The sequence below is a fragment of the Euprymna scolopes genome, chromosome 13 (assembly GCF_053919585.1).
Source record: "Euprymna scolopes isolate OS-2025 chromosome 13, ASM5391958v1, whole genome shotgun sequence".
NCBI classification, from domain to species: domain Eukaryota; kingdom Metazoa; phylum Mollusca; class Cephalopoda; order Sepiida; family Sepiolidae; genus Euprymna; species Euprymna scolopes.
Genome location: NC_136494.1, coordinates 23,968,884 through 23,987,085, shown reverse-complemented (window position 1 = coordinate 23,987,085; position 18,202 = coordinate 23,968,884). Strand labels below are relative to the sequence as shown.

The window sequence follows — 18,202 nt, the reverse complement described above, 5'->3', positions numbered from 1 at the left end:
TGTGTGTTATTTTCTTTGGCACGCTTATATTCGAGTCGTTTAATTGTTATGTACTTCCATTTCTTGTCATAAATAATTTTACCAAGAATTCTACATAAGTTTTAGTTTCAGTTTCGATTATAGCTGATGGCACTTAAGTGATCTATTTTTTAATAAATAATTTTATCAATGTAAAGTGTTTTTGACTCCTAATGGGGTATGAGACGAATGGATTCGCCAATCATTTTTATAACCAACGGCTGTGCTAAACAACCAATGAAAACGTCCCAAATTATTATAAAAATTGTCGAATTTTGGATTCAATCAGTTCGCCGTATACTACGTCACGGACCGCATTTAATTCTTGGCCGCCATCTTGTTTACTGATCTGAATTACGCCGCCATCTTTGTTCAACACAATGTCTCAAAACTAATCAATCAAGAATTCTTCAAAAGTTTTAGTTTCGGTTATGGCTGAAGGAACTCGAGTTATATATATATATATACATATATATTTTTCATAAGTTTTTATTTCGGTTTCGATTCAAGCTATTTCAAACCTTATAATAATAATCTTATAAATAATATGGATTTTTTTTTTAAATCATAACTTTATAACATATAAAAATCGATATAACATTAACTCTATAATAATATATATGAAATCTGCAAGAATTAAAATATCATATTCAAGCGTACATAGAGCCGGGCTTTGCTGGGCGTTCGTGCTAGCTTAGATAAATACTTTTGCAGTTTTAACAAAAAAAGCTACAATAATATCAGAGCGTCTCCATTTACATTGAACATCTACAAAATACCAACATCAATATATTACATATGAATGAGTCCCCTGTGAAATTTCCACAGGTCCCGCTAGTTTAAATATAATATTTTAGCGTATTTTTTCGACCGAGTAACGCCGTTCCGCGAGCTAGTAATTTGTACAAGCCACACACAACTGAAACTGATACACTTGGTTATTGATTATACTGCCTCAACTTCATTTCATGTTGCCTGGTAGTCCTACCAATAGTTCAAGTACAGAGGAGGATTGTTGTTGGAGTTTGGTTATTAAGAAATAGAGCAATCTATTTTTAAGTTTCAGTTTGGAGGTTGTTATTTGCACCGGAGAATGAAATATTTTAACGTTATGTAAATGAAGGATGTGCTTTGATTGTGAAATACTTGTACACGATTAAAGATGTTTGATGTATGAGGGGGGAAAGATTGGAAAGACAAAGACGATGGTAGGAAGGAATAGAGTGTGTATGTGTTGAAGCCGGAGACATCGAAGAATCAATAGAAATTATTATATGTGAGTAGAAAAAAGGGAGACGTTTAGAGGAAAAGAAATGGAATGAGAGAGAGAGAGAGAGAGAGAGGATGGAAATAAAGAAGATAAGGAAAGAAAGTGTGATAATGGGAGAGAGTGATGAAAAGAATATTTGTAATGAAAAATGCAACGACAAAAGGAAAATGAAAAACTGAGAGGGGGGACGAAAAGAGATAGACAGGGATAACAAAGAGAGAGGGGGAACGAAGAGAGAGGGGGGAACGAAGAGAGAGGGGGGACAGAGAGAGAGGGGGAACAGAGAGAGAGGGGAACAGAGAGAGAGAGAGGGGAACAGAGAGAGAGGGAGAAGGAAAACGGGAAAGAGCGAAAAGAAAACAGAAAACGGGGAAAATGGAAACGAAAAGAAAGACAGAAAACGAAGATAAAGAAGAAGAAAGAAACAGAGAGAGGAGAATGAAAGAGAGATAGAAGAAAAAACAGAGAAAGAGGAAAAGGAAAAGAGAGAGAAAAAGGAAAAAAAGAGAAAGAAATAAGAAGCAGAGAGAAGAAGGAAGAAAACAGAGAGAGAAAAGGAAGAAACAGAGAGAAAGAGAAAAATAAGAAACAGAGAGAAAGAAAAAGGAACAGAAAGAGAGATAGAAGAAGGGGGAAGAGAGAAAAAGGAACACAGAGAGAGAGAGAGAGGGCGAAAAAAACGGAACAGAAACAGAGAGAGAGAAGAGGAAACAGAGAGAAAGAGAAAAGAGAACAGAGAGAAAAAGGAGAAGAAGGAGCACAAGAGAGAGAAGGAACAGACAGAGAGAGAGAGAGGGGGGGAGGCAGAACAGAAAGAGAGAGAAAAAATGAAAAAGAGGAGGGAACAGAGAGAGAGAGAGAAAGAGAAGCAACAGAGAGAGAGGGGAGGAGAACGAAAAAAGAGAGGAGAGCGAGAGAGAGAGAAAGAGAGAACACAGACATAAGAATATAATAAGAGACACGCACAGACAGATGAATATACTAAAGTAAAAAAGAATTTAAACTTAGAAAACTAAAATCAGAAAAATTAAAAAAAAAGAAAAGAGATTCCAGAATGAAAAAAAGAAAGAAATATATGGAGAGAGAGAGAGAGAGAGAGAGAGAGAGAGAGAGAGAGAAAAGCAGAGAATCATTAAAAAAAAAAAAAAAGACGACGAAAGAATATCTCCAAGTTGGTCTCAATACTTAAGAATCACCGGATATTTCTCCCGCATTCAAGACCTGAATATTAAATTGTATCCGCAAATGAAAACACACAGTTCTAATCAACTTGATCAGATTAAGCTCTGCTAATCTCTCGGCACAGCTCGGAACTCCTCTAATCCTCATTTTCGGATTTTTAGATCTTCTCTCACATGACAAAGAACTACACCTTCTCCGCTATCTTTATTCAAATAAGAAAACACCGGAACAAAAACTCTAAAAATCTAAAAGAAACAAAACAAATAAAAAAAAAGTAAATAAGAACGAAGAAAGAAAGCCATCGCTCAGCTGCAGCTTAAGAAGACTTACGACCCTTTCCATTTCTAGCAGTGTGACATTTTCGTGTTTTTAATCCTCAAATGGTTCCACTAGCCGTCTTTTATGCTCCGGGTGATATTCCAACGATTCCATTCTCTTATATCAATCAGCGTCCTTAAAAGTACAGGAGGTGTATGTCTTCTTTCTTTATTTTAAGCAAGTAATCGTATCACGTCTCCATCAGAAGGTCATATCGCAGCTTAGAAGTCCTCCGTCACATCATCATCATCATCATCATCATCATATTTGGTTGAACATTCATTTTCCAAGTTAACAAATTTACGGAATCTCCATTACTAACGATTGCTATTTTTCCAATTTCTACTGTACACTCTTTGACCCTTATCCTCGAGTGGCCTCTTGGCCTTGATAAGTGGTGATGCCTATCTAAAAAAAAAAAAAAAAAAAAAGAACATGTCGGCATGCGTTGGGCGGCTTTTAGAAGTTCCAAACTAACCTAACTCTGTCAGGTCTTTATTTATCCCTCTTTCACTAAAATTCATTCTTATCATCTCCTCGGCATAATCACGCTGACACACCGGTTCTCGCCAGATCACCGAAGTTAAGCAACGTTGAGCCTGGCCAGTCCCAGATGGGTGACCATTTGGGAAGGCGAGGCACTGTATGTACCGCAAGGTAAAATACCAGGGTTTTTTTTTTTTTTTATACATAGGCGTCCCCACTTATCAAGGCCGAGAGGCCACTCAAGGATAAGGGTTAAAGAGTGCACAGTAGTCAAAAGGACAATATAGTAATTGATACTAATGGAAGTTCAGTAAATTTGTTAACTTAAGTGGAACGGCTCATCAGAAACTTGTTTACGTTGTACTTGAAGACAATCATATTACAGACAGCTGGAAAGCAGGAAAATGGAAGACCACAGACGTGCAGTTCTAAGAAAGAAACTGTGTTCATGGAATCTACGTTTAGGTTTAGGCACAGATAAAGAGTGGTGGAAATTATTGATAGTGTTTTTCAGCTAGACGAGTGTTTCTTGTGAAAGTTTGGCGGGGGGGGGACCATAGATTGAAGCTCAGTCGAACACTTTCCATGAAAATAACGATAAAGCAGAAACAAACTCGCAACATCTCTTCTGTGAGATAGGTTGGGAAACTGGCGCGGTCTATCCTTCTCTCGAGGGTAGATAGGCCCCTCTTAAGCCGTGGGGGGGCAGCCCATCTAGTGATGGCGTAATGATAAAAAATACCCTTGATAGCCCTGACGAAGCATCAAGTATTCAGCTACGGACAAGATTTGAATTGCACTACAAAACTCGTGTAGTGAGTTCAATCTCAACTGCAGCGGCATGTTACGTTTTTTTACACATGTTTTACATTTGGCTTTTCACCCCTATTAACTGACCCTGCTTTCTCAACTGTTCTGCACTTACTGACCAAATACTTCTTGTCTATTTTTTCAATGCGGCCATACTATCGGAGTTTCCTGTTCTGCATACGTTTCCTTGTCACTCTCATGATTTAATCTTCCCTGGGGTCATCAGAACTAAGTCTGCCTTTAAGACTCACATCACACATCAAAGAGGAAAAAGATAGTAAAACACCAAGGTCTTATGTTCGACATGAAAAGAAACTGGAATCTTAGGAAGATCTCTATCGTTCAAGTAATTATAGGAGCAACTGAACTCATGAAAAGGAATTTAAAAAACTACCTGGCTAATATACACGTCGAACCAAGTGCAGGCGAAATTCAAATCATTACACGCAAAAAACGGTTAGAAGCTAAAAAAAAAAAAGAACTCTCGATTGGAATATACATTAGACTAGCCTAGTTGCCCGGCGTTGCCTGGGTGTTTAGAGGTGTGTGTTGAGCAAAAAAAAAATTGTAGTACCGCTAAGGAGGAAAAGGGTCATTTGGGGGTAAATAAATGGAGTAGATTGTGACTGTGCTATGAGGGTGGTTGTGGTGGCAATTGCCTGTAAATTAATTTGTAGATTTATTTGGCTTTGTGCTGCGTTTTTGTTGATGAGAAGCTCTATTTGGATTATTTGTTGTGTGGTTAAATTCAGTTAAGTCACGGAGATTGATAGTTTCAGATGGTTTTAAAAAAAGTCTTCTTGTAGGCATATTATAGAAGGGCAGAGATTGGATATTAGTAGAAGTAATTCATTCTTGTTGGCTTTTATACCATTGCAATTTCATTGGATTATTTTGTTAGCCATAGTTTAGTTTTATGTTTTTGATTTCCTTTTATTTCATTAAGAATAACAGTGGTTGTTTTCTACTATTTGATTATGGGGGTTCGGGGGCTCTGTCGTCTGTTTCCATTATTTCCAAGGATTTAAATTTGTTCTTATCTGTAGTTCTGGTTTTTGGCATGGAGGGAGATCTGTCTTTTGTGGGTTTTTCATTTATTTTCTGTTTGGTTGGTGTGAGACTTGATTTTTTTTTCTTTGCAGAAGGTACTAGGCGATTGTTCTTTTGGTTTGGGGATGTTTTCAGTTTGTGTGGGTTTTTTGTTAGAGGATTGTGTTTGACTTTTGGGATCTGGTGGGATTTTACTTTCAACTGTTTGGTAGTTATTTTCAAGCACAGCTTGAGTTGACAGCAGTTGCTGTAAGGTGGCCCTCAATGCCTCAACTAGTTTTTGAAGTGATTTTAGGAGGATAGAGATTTCCTTAAGTTCAATGTTTTCTCTTGTTTTTAATTGATTTTTGGTTGCACCTGCATATGATCTGGTTAGTTCTGTTGTGGTGGCTGTTTCAATAATTTTTCTAGCTTTAATAAAACTTATGTTTTTGATATATTTTAGTTCATTTATTTTTTTTTTCTTTGATCCAGTTTTGACAGAGCGATGAGTGTGCTGGATGATTCTCACCACAATTTGGGCATTTTATATTTCCTGAACATTCTGTTTCTTGGTGTCCATTACTGCTACATTTTGGACATACTGTTTTCCTGGTGCAGTGTTATTTGAAGTGGCCAAATTTTTGGCAGTTTAGGCAGCGAAGTGGTCTGGGGATATATCTTTCCACTTTAATATCAATATATCCAATCTTGAGTTCAGTTGGTGGGGTGAGAGTATTGAAAGTTAATATGTATGTGCTGGTGTTTAATGTTTGTTTCTTTTTATTGTAATTCTTTTAGTATCTATAACTTTTTGTTTATTTAGGTTTGTTTTTATTTCTTCTAGAGAGCAGGTGTTTAATTCTGGACATCTGATGACTCCCTTTTAAGTGTTGAGGGTTTTGCGAGGGTAGGCTTTGATGTTTATACATGGAACTTTGTCCATGTTAAAATTTCTTCGGCACTAATTTTAGTAGATACTTGTATGAGTAAAGTTCCATTTTTTAATTTTTTAATTTGTTTTGCGTTCAGATTTTTGTTGATAATTCTTTCGATTTTGAATGGGAGCACTTTAGTTATTTGTGTGTTCTCTTGCGATTCCAAGATTATATAGTCTGGAAAGTTTGTGTTGTCATCTTCATCACTTTCTGGATGGGGTCTTTTAATTTTTTTGGAAGCCATAGAATATTTTTTGTTTTTTTGTTCATCATCCTTGCTCCCCACTTTCCTCGGAGCCCTAAATTGGGAAATGGTTGGGGGGAAACCCATTCGTCCAAGCATCTCAGGGATACAATGATGATATACTCAAACAGTGAGTATAGCTGCTTATGATGATTTTTTTCATTTCCTCGGACCCAGCAAGGTATAGAAAGGGTTAGTTGTCAATAGCATCAGTTTTCACCATCTGATTGGCACTTGCCATCGCCTTTTAATGATAGTGTGTGTGTGTGTGTGTGTGTGTGTGTGTGTGTGTGTGTGTGTGTGTTTATATGTGCAATGTGTTTTAAAAAAAAGTCTCTAGTAGGGCAGAGATTGGAGATTAGTAGAAGTAATTCCTTCTTGTTGGCTTTTATACCTCTGCAATTTGAATTTGGGGGTTTACTATTAATTAGGGACTGTAATGACTATCTGGTTGACCGGATCGAACCTGCTCGACGACCCGTTTAGCTGAAGTAAGCGCCAAACTTGAGTGTTGCTAACTCACGACCACTTGGTTCTGAGGTCATGAGGTGCTCACCCACCAGGATCCCGTTCTAAGGCATTACAGGTTGCCATCTACGGCCAACAGGTGGCCCCATTGAGGGACTTTTACTCTCTGCAGGGGGACAGACGATGTATTCTGACACTCCACCGACAGTATCTGGGAGTGAGGGGGATAAAATAAAAGGGGGAGGGAGAGGGGCTGTTTTTGGTTTTGGTTTTGCAGAACAAAATCGTGAATAAAGATGATTTTTCAACATAATAGTTTTATATTACAATGGTGATTTGGTATATGTCTGTTTTAAGTCGAAATTATGCTATCACTTCTATTGTATGAGTGTAACGTTACCCAATATGTTGTAGCCTCAGTCGATAAGTAAAAGGATAAAGAACTTCAACTTGCTTCTTTCCTGCCACATGTAGCTTCCCATTACGGCTATGACGTCTCTCACGTGGCCATCTTCTGGAAATTGATCTCAAATGTGCTCTCTAACGTTATCATCTTCTCGAAGATGCTCTCTCCTTTTTATAATCTTTTTCCTTACTGTGACGTCATTTTTCTTACAGCTTGGTATTTTTATATAACCATCTGTGCTAATCAAATTACTATATTGAGTTGATGTGAACTGTTGTCAAGCGTTGGATGAAGAGGGTGGGCGCAAGAAGTCTGGATAGGTTGGCAGTAGAATTCGGCTCTATGTCGCTGTGCGAGCCCTTTCTAGTCTCACACAAAACACGCGTTCACAGCTCAAGCCATTTTTCTTGTCATATACATACGCGCACACAAACATACGCACACACGTACATATATTCACGTTTGCGTAAATACACTCACATTCACGTGCATATACACGCACATTAACATACACACATGTACTCACATATACGCACACGTAAGCACACAAGGACAACGTCACTTCCCCTTTGAAAGAAATCCACACATGTGCAAAAGACCACCGGAAACAACTATAAAAGCAAGAGCAATACGCTGCTTCCTTCTTTTTGACTTAGCTTTCGAGCTGAGCGGTCAACAGACCATTCACCCTTTCGGGGTGCGCGCGCCTCACGCCACCTGATACTGTATGTGGGGCAAGAGCTAACAGTCAGTATGTACACTTTATACGCTTTCTCTCTCCATGAACTAAATTGACTTTCTCACTCTTTTTTCCCTTTTGCTTCGGTCCATCAACCCGATAAGTTCGCGTCCAGAGCCAGTGGCCTGAAGACATTTCCATGTAGACAAGTACCAACATGTGCGCGCAGCTTTACTGATGTCAACCCTCTATCTTTGTCTACATGCTGGACTATCATTCCCATTTCCACTACTTTACTCACACCCCTTTCCACGCGCGGACAGGAACACGTTACACCTAAAATATTCATTTTTCAACAGAAAATAAACGACAGTTGTGTTTCCGTCTTTCCATTCGTTTCATTATTTTCTTTTGCAGCGAGTTAGGGTATTTATATCCTGGTCCGCAACAGATCGTTGATACAGTTCGGTAAACAAAACATGTGTAACTAAGCAGATAAAAAGGTAATAATGTGTGTGTGTGTGTGTGTGCACACTAGGCATTTTAGCCTGTTAAACACGGGCAAAAGCTGTAGCCTATTGATTTCAAATAGATGTAGAATAAGTTCTTTATGCTAAACATCTAGCGTAAATGTGGTATTGTCGTGACTAATCCCTATTTATCCCTAATTGTGCATAGAAAGAATACTATGATTGTTCGCTGTACCAGATCATAACAAATGTCTAGCCAGATCGATCCAATAGGTTGGTAGAAAAAGTGGAACGGACAGACAGACTAGAGGAAATATAAGATAGAATTGTAAATCCGCTTTTTTCCTCATTCCGTATTCGTTCACTATTTTCTCTCCTCAGTTTTTCCCTTCTTTCATTCTCATTCTCCTCTCTCTTATTTCTCTATTTATTTTCCATGCGATTCGCTATTTTTTATGGGTTTTTTTTTACCATTTTTCTCTTTCTACTTCTCTATTTTAATGCACCAAACATTTCAAAGGTTACGCAAGAACATTCCAGAGAATAAAATACCCATTAGTTTAAAGAACTTCGTTCCCATCATTCATCATATTCCATCCCTACATCTGACTCGTTCCACCGATTCCCTTGACGATGCAACATGTTTGCTCTGGTGTCATATTGATTAAGGGTGTCTCCCAAGGGTGTATTTCAGAAAACAAGGGGAACCGCGAAAAGCAAACAAACATGGAAAAGCCATGGAAGGAGAGCAAAGATCTGCGAAAAATTTATCAAGCGTGCACAAAGGTTAAACGGAGTTAATGGCTCGGAAGAGACGAGACTAAGGGACGTGAAGAAGAAAAGGGAAAAATAAAGAAAATTTTTTTTTTTTTAAAGAGAGAAAAAAAAAAGTACAGGTTATGAGAAATGGCTACCAAAAAGAAGGAATAGAAGACAACAAAATAATGGAAGATGATAAAAAATGTTTCAAGTTTTTGGAGATTTTAGGATAATTTGGATTATTTGTATTATTCAGACTATTATTCTCATCTAAAGTGTTATTCTCACAACGTTTCGATCGATGATATCTTACTAAGTCGATATAGTATAGAATTTGATACAATATAAAAACCATTAATTATGAATAATAGATAAGGTCACGATTATGTGTGTATATATATATATATTTATATACACACATATGTATATATATATACACATGTATATATATGCATATGTATATATATATATGTATATATACACATATGCACATGTATATATATATATATATATATATATACACATATGCATATGTATATATGTATATATACACATATGCACATGTATATATATATATATATATATACACATATGCATATGTATATATGTATATATATATGTATATATACACATATGCATATGTATATATACACATATGTATATATGCACATGTATATATATATATATATATATATATATATATATATATACACATATGCATATGTATATATGTATATATATGTATATATACACATATGCATATGTATATATACACATATGTATATATACACATATGCATATATATATATGTATGTATATATATTGGTGAAATCGCCCATTTTTTAATCAAATTAATTGATTGCCTGTCCTAATTGGTGAAGCATTTTAGTCCAAAATACATTGTCTTTTACATTGCCATGTAGAGAATCTACTGTTGATTTTATAAAATTATTTTTATATATAATGGCTTGAATTAAAGTTTTAAATGCAAAGGATAAGTATCATGATCCAATATGATCTAAGCAGAAACATTCATCTTAAACGCGCCCCTGTTATATCAAAGAAACAACAGTATTATATGACTGGCATTTCTATTTTTATGATGATAATGACCTGAATTCAAGTTTGGAATGAAAAGTCAAGTACTATAGCTCAATTGTGCTTTTAATAGAAACATTAATTTCGAAAGTGTCCTGTTATATTGAAGAACCAACTGTTGGTTTTATATGCCAGACCTTTCTGCTTGTGTGGTCATAAAACTTCACCAAGACGTTTGTGATATTAGGCTGTATAAGGTGTAAGTTTTATTGAGAGAGAGAGAGAGTAGAACCCTTAGATAAGGCATTAAAACTTTGTAACAAAATACACTACAGTATATAATACGCAAGTATATAATCAAATAACATTATAAATTATGCTGTAAGGCAGAGCAAGTACTGTAACTAAGGGCCACAAAAAACATTGAAACCTGAAAACCCGTATCCCGGGGTCATTTTATCCTGGGGTTCTGCTGTGTATGTATCTATATATCTATAAAAGTGAACGTGTCTGTCTGTCTGTGTGTCTGTGTGTCTTTCTGTCTGTGTACATTTCCCTACGCAATAACTCTGTCAATTTTTAGTCTATAGACTCGAAATTTGAAATACCGGGTACTGAGATTTGGGAAAATCGATGTGATGGGTGTCAGCCAGAAATTTGGCTGTTAAGGGGTCAAATTTCAACGATTTGACCTTTAAGAACTCTACCAAACTCCTCCGAGAATTTTGGGTCTAGACACTTGAAATTTTAGATATAGGTTCCTTGAACCTGGATCTAACTTAATAAAGTGATTTGAGCCCGAAACTATAAATTTTAAGGAGTCATAATACGGGTCAAATTAAAAAAAAAATGACTGCTTTTTCTTTTTTGCTCAACATACACTTCCAAATACTCGGGCAACGCCGGGCACCCATGCTAGTATATATATATATAATCATTTATTATTTCTCCTCCACTGAGATAGAACAGGAAATTAAAGCGTAGCATCTGAAGAACAGATTCTGCACTTTGATCTTGGCCCAACGACCAATTATTACCGCCTATTACTCCTGTAATTATAAATCTAGGATATAATTATTTTGTTAATCTTTTTCGCTGTCCTCTGTCTATACCACCCCTTTCTCGAATTTTTAGTACCTTGGAGCATGGTCAGAGAACACTGAAAAAGATTTTGAAATCAGAAACGCACTGTCATGGAGTGCATGTCACAATTGAGGAAGATATGGTCATCCACTCTTTCAGAAATGTTGAAAGTAAGACTCTTTGTTGCCACAGTAGAAACAGTCCTTCTCTCTGTACTCTCACAAATATGCTGAAGAAGAGACTGGATAGTTGTTACACACGAATGCTCGGGATGGCTCTCAATACATCATGGAGGAGCCACACAGCAAACCAACCAGTATCACCGAAAATACAGCAGAGAAGGATGAGAGGAGCCGGTCACTGCATGAGACACAGCAAACAGGAGACCAGCAAGCTAGTTCTCTGGATACCAACATATGGACAACCAAACCGTGGTAAAAGAATGACCTACACTGACTACCTGCAACAGGATACAGGATTGGAAAGGGTTTGGGACCTGTAACTGTCATGCGAGATCGAGAGAACTGGAGAAGCTGTGTAGATTTGCTGGTGAAGCTTCCTGTAAGACGATGGATATGAAGAGAAATAATAAAAAATGTTAGTAACAAATTACTACATAATAACATTAAAAAATTGCTTTAAATGTCGCCCCCCACCAAATCAAGTTTAAGTTTGTTGACTCTTGAAATTAAAATTAAAAAACCAAAAACAATTACACCTATAGTTTATCAGAAGCAATGCTGACAAAGAATATCAACTCTGTGAATGCATCTTGTGAAACTTTGGACTTTTAGCAGATTTTTATAGTTTAGTTGTTTTGTTTTTGGCTTTGCAGCTCACGATTGACTAATAAGGTTATTTAGTGCCAAATCTGGTGATTTTGGTAAGCATTTTTATGCTTGGAGATTTTTGTATCTTTAAATATTTATTTATTTTGTTTGGTTTGGTTGTTTTGTTTTAAAGTATCTCAACAATTTTCGTTTTTTTTTTTTTTATATATCAAATCCGGTCATTTTTGGCAAGACGCTTCAAGTTCTTGGTATCTTCAAATATTTATTTATCATGCTTGGTTTGGATGTTTTGTAGAGGAAATTTTTTGTCTTTGAATTTGCAGAACATTGAGTTTTGAAAAGAGAAAACAAAAAAAAACAAAGAATAGCATCAATGTCTGGTGCCTTTTAGGTCAGGAAGCCGTTCTCTTCAGATAGCCTGATCTTGTGACTTCAGAGACTTTTAGCTGGACACAGATACAAACAGACAACATTTAATTTTATATAATACTAGCAGGCCGCCTGGCGTTGTCCAGTCTTAAGATACGCTTAAATATGATATTTTAATTCATGCAGATTATGTATTTATTATTATAGAGACAATTCTCTCTTGATTATCATATTGAACCTAATATAGAGTAGCGAGATCTAAACTAATATATATATATATATGACTTGGGTGCCATCGCCTATTATCAAAAACATACTACTCTTCACTTTTTTCCTTAGCCTCAGAGAAACGCCTATACGCATATATATAAGCTATGAAAAAATATATGGCAATTAAGCTACACAGAATATCCGTGTTTCATCCTCATAAGAATTTGTCAGGCTCAGGCGAAGAGTTCTGTTTATCGCACATTTTTGTATGAACATATGGTATTGAATTTGCTCGTTAGCCAATCAGCTTCTTAGTTATAACCATACCCATCCTAATCAGCCGGTGGTTTGGCACTTACAGGAAAAAGGCACAGTTGACCTTAGGTTCACCCTTCCCCTTTGTGTGTGTTTATGGGAAAAGGTTAATAATATTCTGTGTAGCCTAATTCCCATATATATTTTCATAACTTATTACCTAGCTCTACTTATGTATTGAGCAGTGTTGAAGTAAATACTGAATGAAACACGGAAAAGTTTGTATAACTTAGCCTGCCGAAATCTCACGAGAAAGAAATGCGGAATATTCAGTGTAGCTTAATTGCCATGTATATTTTTATAACTTTCTCTCACTCTCTTTCTCTCGAGATATATATATATATATATATACATATACACACACATATATTTAATTTTCTTATAAATTTTAAATCCAGACCTTTTATTTCAATTTTTCAGATTCATCTGCCTTACTTTTAATGCTAGGTTTATTTATGGTGTCTTTTAAATTCAATAAAAACCCTCCAAAATTTGCTGATGAGGAGACCTTGCTTACCAAAAAACTATATATAATTATTCTACATAACTTGATGTATACCACAATAAAAAACATTGTTTTCCGAAACGATCGTACAGATAATTGATTTTGTTGTTGTTCCTTCTTATGAAACGGATTTTTAATTTAATTAAAATTTGATTTTTAAATTTTAAATTATAAATCACATTAATTAATATATATATATATATACACACACACATATATATATATATACACACATACATATATATATATATATACATACATGATGCTGATTGCAACGTCTTGTCAGACGAGTGTCACTCCCTTAGACACTTAATCTCCATGAGCCCAAAAATGACTTCTTTTTTTTTTTTTTAGTCCTACAGGTGAATTCACACGCTAAAGCAGGCATGATACTGAAGACGATCATTGAGATCAATTATTACATTTTTTCAGCATTTCAAGCCTCCACATGTGACAAATTTACCATCGCCATAAGACCATTTTTATAGACATATGCCTGAAGGAGTATCTATACACAGATGATGTTACAGAGTCTTAGCTTTGTACGACAGCTAAGTCTCTCTCTCGGTTCAAAAATAAATGTTGAGATCCAGCAACAACCAAGAGCAAGATAGCCAGCAACAAGTTAAACTGCAGACCAGCTTAATGCGGGTACTGGTCTCCCGCTTTATGGTTTTTTAAATCAGAGATTTGCTTCTCCTAGAAAGGTTGCCTTCACCACAGCTTACAGGAGCCCTCTCCACCCCAACACACGCATACATACACACAAATATACACGGTGCTGGAAGGTCTTGTTTTTAATCCTTCAGGGAGACTAGCCACACTCCTTACCAAACAAGTCTGGTGGGGGAACCAGTTTAGTTGCCGGTGACCCGACCATGAGGCAGGTAGTACTGGGTTACATATATATATATATATATATATATATATATATACATATATATATATGCATACATATATTCTATTAATTTATTTGATTAAATGAAATAGTAATAATATATATATATATATATATATACAGAGAGAGAGAGAGAGAGAGAGATTTTGTTATATATTAATTCACCTGTCATTTCTTTTCTAAACGATGGAATCGCCTGATCGTCAAAGACAAGATGCAAGCAAGCAAGCAAAGGCGCCCTGTTATAATTATGATTATCTCATTTAATCACATAAATTAATATACAAAGATATAATTTTATGCATAAATTTTGCAGTATTTACTTCAACAGTGTTCAATACATAGGTAGAGCTAGGTAGTAAGTTATGATAATATATATGTCAAATAATTATAAAGAGTTTTATGATTATTTAGATATTTTATGGGTGGCGGTATTTTTTGATAGGAAGGTGCATTCGTTTCTGATGGATAAACAGATCTGCATCTTTTTTAGATGCAGTTATTCCATCTGAACTTGCAATCTATCGAACTAAAGAATATTTTTTACAAGGAAGTCGACACTTATCATAGCCTGACTATCACTCGAGGATAAAAGTTAATGAGTGTTAGGTGGTCAGTGAGACAACAGCATAGTGATCATTTATGGTGGAAATAGAATTCATTACTTAAGAGAGTAGATCAACACAAACATTGGACATGACCATGTTGTAGTTAACTAGAAAGCAGACCTGTGGTACAGAGTTCCATACGCGGGCAGTTTTAAAAAAAGCTTTGTTCATGGAGTTTGTGTTTAGATCAAGGCAGAGACAAAGAGCAGGAGAAATTGGTGACAGTGGTTGTAGCTAGGTGAGTTTTTGCTGTGGAAACTTTGCAGGGAATACCATAGATCGAAGCTCAGTTTAGCACTTGCCATGAAAATTACAATATAAGAGAGACAGACTCGCGCCGTTTCTTCTGTGTAAAAAAGAAGCTGCAAAGAAGAGAAAAGGATATCACCTATTAAGTTTCGAGGCTGGTTTTCAATCCTATCAAGGCAGAAAAAGATACTTTAAGCAGCTTCCTTCACCTAGATGTAGTGACAGTAATCGTTTTAGGGTGTATTTGGCCCTTATACAAGTTGAGGATTGAGTCGAGAAGTATGACAACTGAGAGAAACAGTCTCTGAAGACATCCGTGGATGCATCGAAAAAAGAAAATGCAATAAAAAAGAAAAAGAACAAATAAAAGAAACGTAATCGTCTGAAAAATTGAAGGAATTAAGTCATTTTCTAAAAAAAAACAAGAAAAAATACGTAATCATGTCATCGACAGACACTCTAGGGCAACACCGATCCAGAAAATGCCAATTTTTAGATATTTGTTAAGTAGTTTTTTTTTAGTTTTAGCTGGACATCTGCATACGCAACTAGTCTTTTATATTATAGCCTAGCCAAGGTGCCCGGCGTTGCCCGGGTGTTTGGAGGTGTGTGTTGAGAAAAAAAAGAAAAGGAAAAAGTGGTTGTAGACAGGCAGGCAGGCTCGAACCCGTAACACGAAGGAGGAAGAGAACGTGGAAAAAAGGGACGTCTTTGCTGTTGCGTCTATCACCAAACCGGAAGTGACGCAGGTTTAAATTAAGGCTAGTCAATCGAAAAGAGGGGATGACTTTCGAAAATATCGACCTCTCCCTGTAGAAAAGTGCCCAATTGAGGGTGAAGTAATTAATGTTTTTTTGTTTGCTATTTTGCCAATTTTTCGATATTTGTCGTCCGGAGGGTCCAGCTTAAAAATGATACCGATCTCGTGAAAATTCGTCGCCTCTGTCGAAAGTTTTAGACATACATACATACATACATACATACATTTAAACAGACAGGTGAGGTTTATATTAAAGATGGGAGGTGGCATTTCCGGGGAGTCATCCTCAAGATGCGTTCATTACTGATGGACAAATAGATTTGTATTTTATATAGACGCAGCCATTCAATCTGAACTTTCGAACTAACGTATAAAAACTGAGAGGCAGAGCCCCGCCTCTTCCCTATAGACATCCGTGGATGCATCGAAACAAATTAAAGAAGGAACAACAACAAGAAAAATAAACAAGATAAATGAGAAATAAACTTGAGCACAAATAAAAGAAATGCAACTCTTTGAAAATTTGAAGACATTAAGTCATTTTCTATAGAAAAACAAGAAGCCAAGTAAAACGTCGTTGTGTCATCAGCAGACAATCGAACGTTCTCTCTCTAAGGACAATCAGGCGAACAGCGAGCAAAATTCAATATCAGTTTATCATGAGGCAGCCGCACACAAATTAATCATGTTCGAGAAACAATTGGGTTCGTTCGCACAAAACATCGGCTTATAAAATTAGCCAATCTGAAAGTGAGCTAAATGGTAAAATCAATAAATCGTATTTAAGGAAAGAGTCCAACTACAAAGAGACCCTAAGTAGCAGACATTTTATTTATTCAGTTTTAACAAGTTATTAAGGACGTAAATAATACAAAACGGCTACAATCTTGTTTCCAGTTAGAATTTCTTGGAAGAAATTATCTTATTTGATTTGGATATTATTAATTTTTTTTTAAAGGTTAGCTAAAAGAAAATAGTTTCAACAAATTGAAATGTTAGTTGTAAGTTAGCTAATCTGACAGTATCCAGATAGACCTCTCCCATTATATATATATATATATATATATATATATATATATACTAGAAAAAGTACCCGTCGTTGTCTGGGTTCAAAAACAGCCTACAGACAATGGATTCTGATTTATTAAATTATGATAAGTTATAGAAAAGGAAGGGTTGTAAAGAGATAGCTTCGAATTCGGGGGTATCAAAACCAAAGCAAAATATTGTTGTTATTCCCGGTATAGATAAAGTCCGGTGGTGGTATGGAACTTTGATTAATTTCGGGAAAAACACCCCCCCCCCTTTTCAAAAAGAAAACAAAAGTATATTCAAGATGGCGATGTCAAGGCACATCGCCATCTTTGATATACTTTTGTTTTCTGTAAATGAGGACATCCCTTCTCCCTAAGCACTAGTTAATTTAGTTAGTTTTAATGAAGTAATGGTGGAAATCAATTGTAGGATCTGTAAATTATATGTTAATCTTGTAATATATATATACTGTATACATTTTATAAAATAAATAATTAATTATATATTGTACCTATTTACTATGCCTCCCCACGGGACAGAGTTAGACACCAGGGTCGTTTTTTAACGTGGAGAAAAGGTACAAAAATAAAAATTGTCTCAGTCGTGAAGGATTTCTCGGTCACCGAAAGAGAACAAGAAATAGAAGTGCAGCATCTGAAGAACAGATACTACACTTTGATCTTGTCCCGAAGGTTAATTATATATTGTAATATATATATATTGTATACATTTTATAAAATAAATAGTTAATTATATTTCTCATATAAATAGCGACCTATGTTGTATGTTTTTGTGTCTACCATAAATGTTTGCATTAAAGAACGAAACGGGCCTGAAGATGAAGGTCCCAGCCAGAATGCCACAAGAGTGAAGACGTCATCTTTAGAGAATGAAAGAGTCACACAGCCGCATCCATCATCTCAGGTATACTTTTACTCTTGATACTCAGACCCTGTTGACTGGCCTATCGTCACATCAGCATGGGACCGTTTCTAAGACATTTAGTGTAACACGTGGGTCGGTCACAAACCCAAGTGACCGGCTGACCGTGCCATAGAGTAGCTATTTGGAATATTTTTTAATGATATAATATATATTTAAAATTGTCCAAATAGTTATGAAACCATTGTAACGCGTAAGAAAATGTATGTGTGTGCAGTCAGCACCAACCCTATTCAGGGTTTAACCGGCTTCCACCAAAGGAGGAAGTTTCATGGGAGTATGTAATTCACAAGCGGTCCCCAGTCGCATATATATCCCCGTT

General features: G+C 35.9%; 1 protein-coding gene across 1 annotated transcript in view; it reads right to left on the bottom strand.

Annotated features, from left to right (window-relative positions):
* The window catches only part of LOC145291948 (semaphorin-2A-like), a 1,232,857-nt gene that overhangs the window by 158,114 nt on the left and 1,056,541 nt on the right, over nt 1-18,202 (bottom strand). The gene's annotated exons all lie outside the window — the stretch shown is intronic.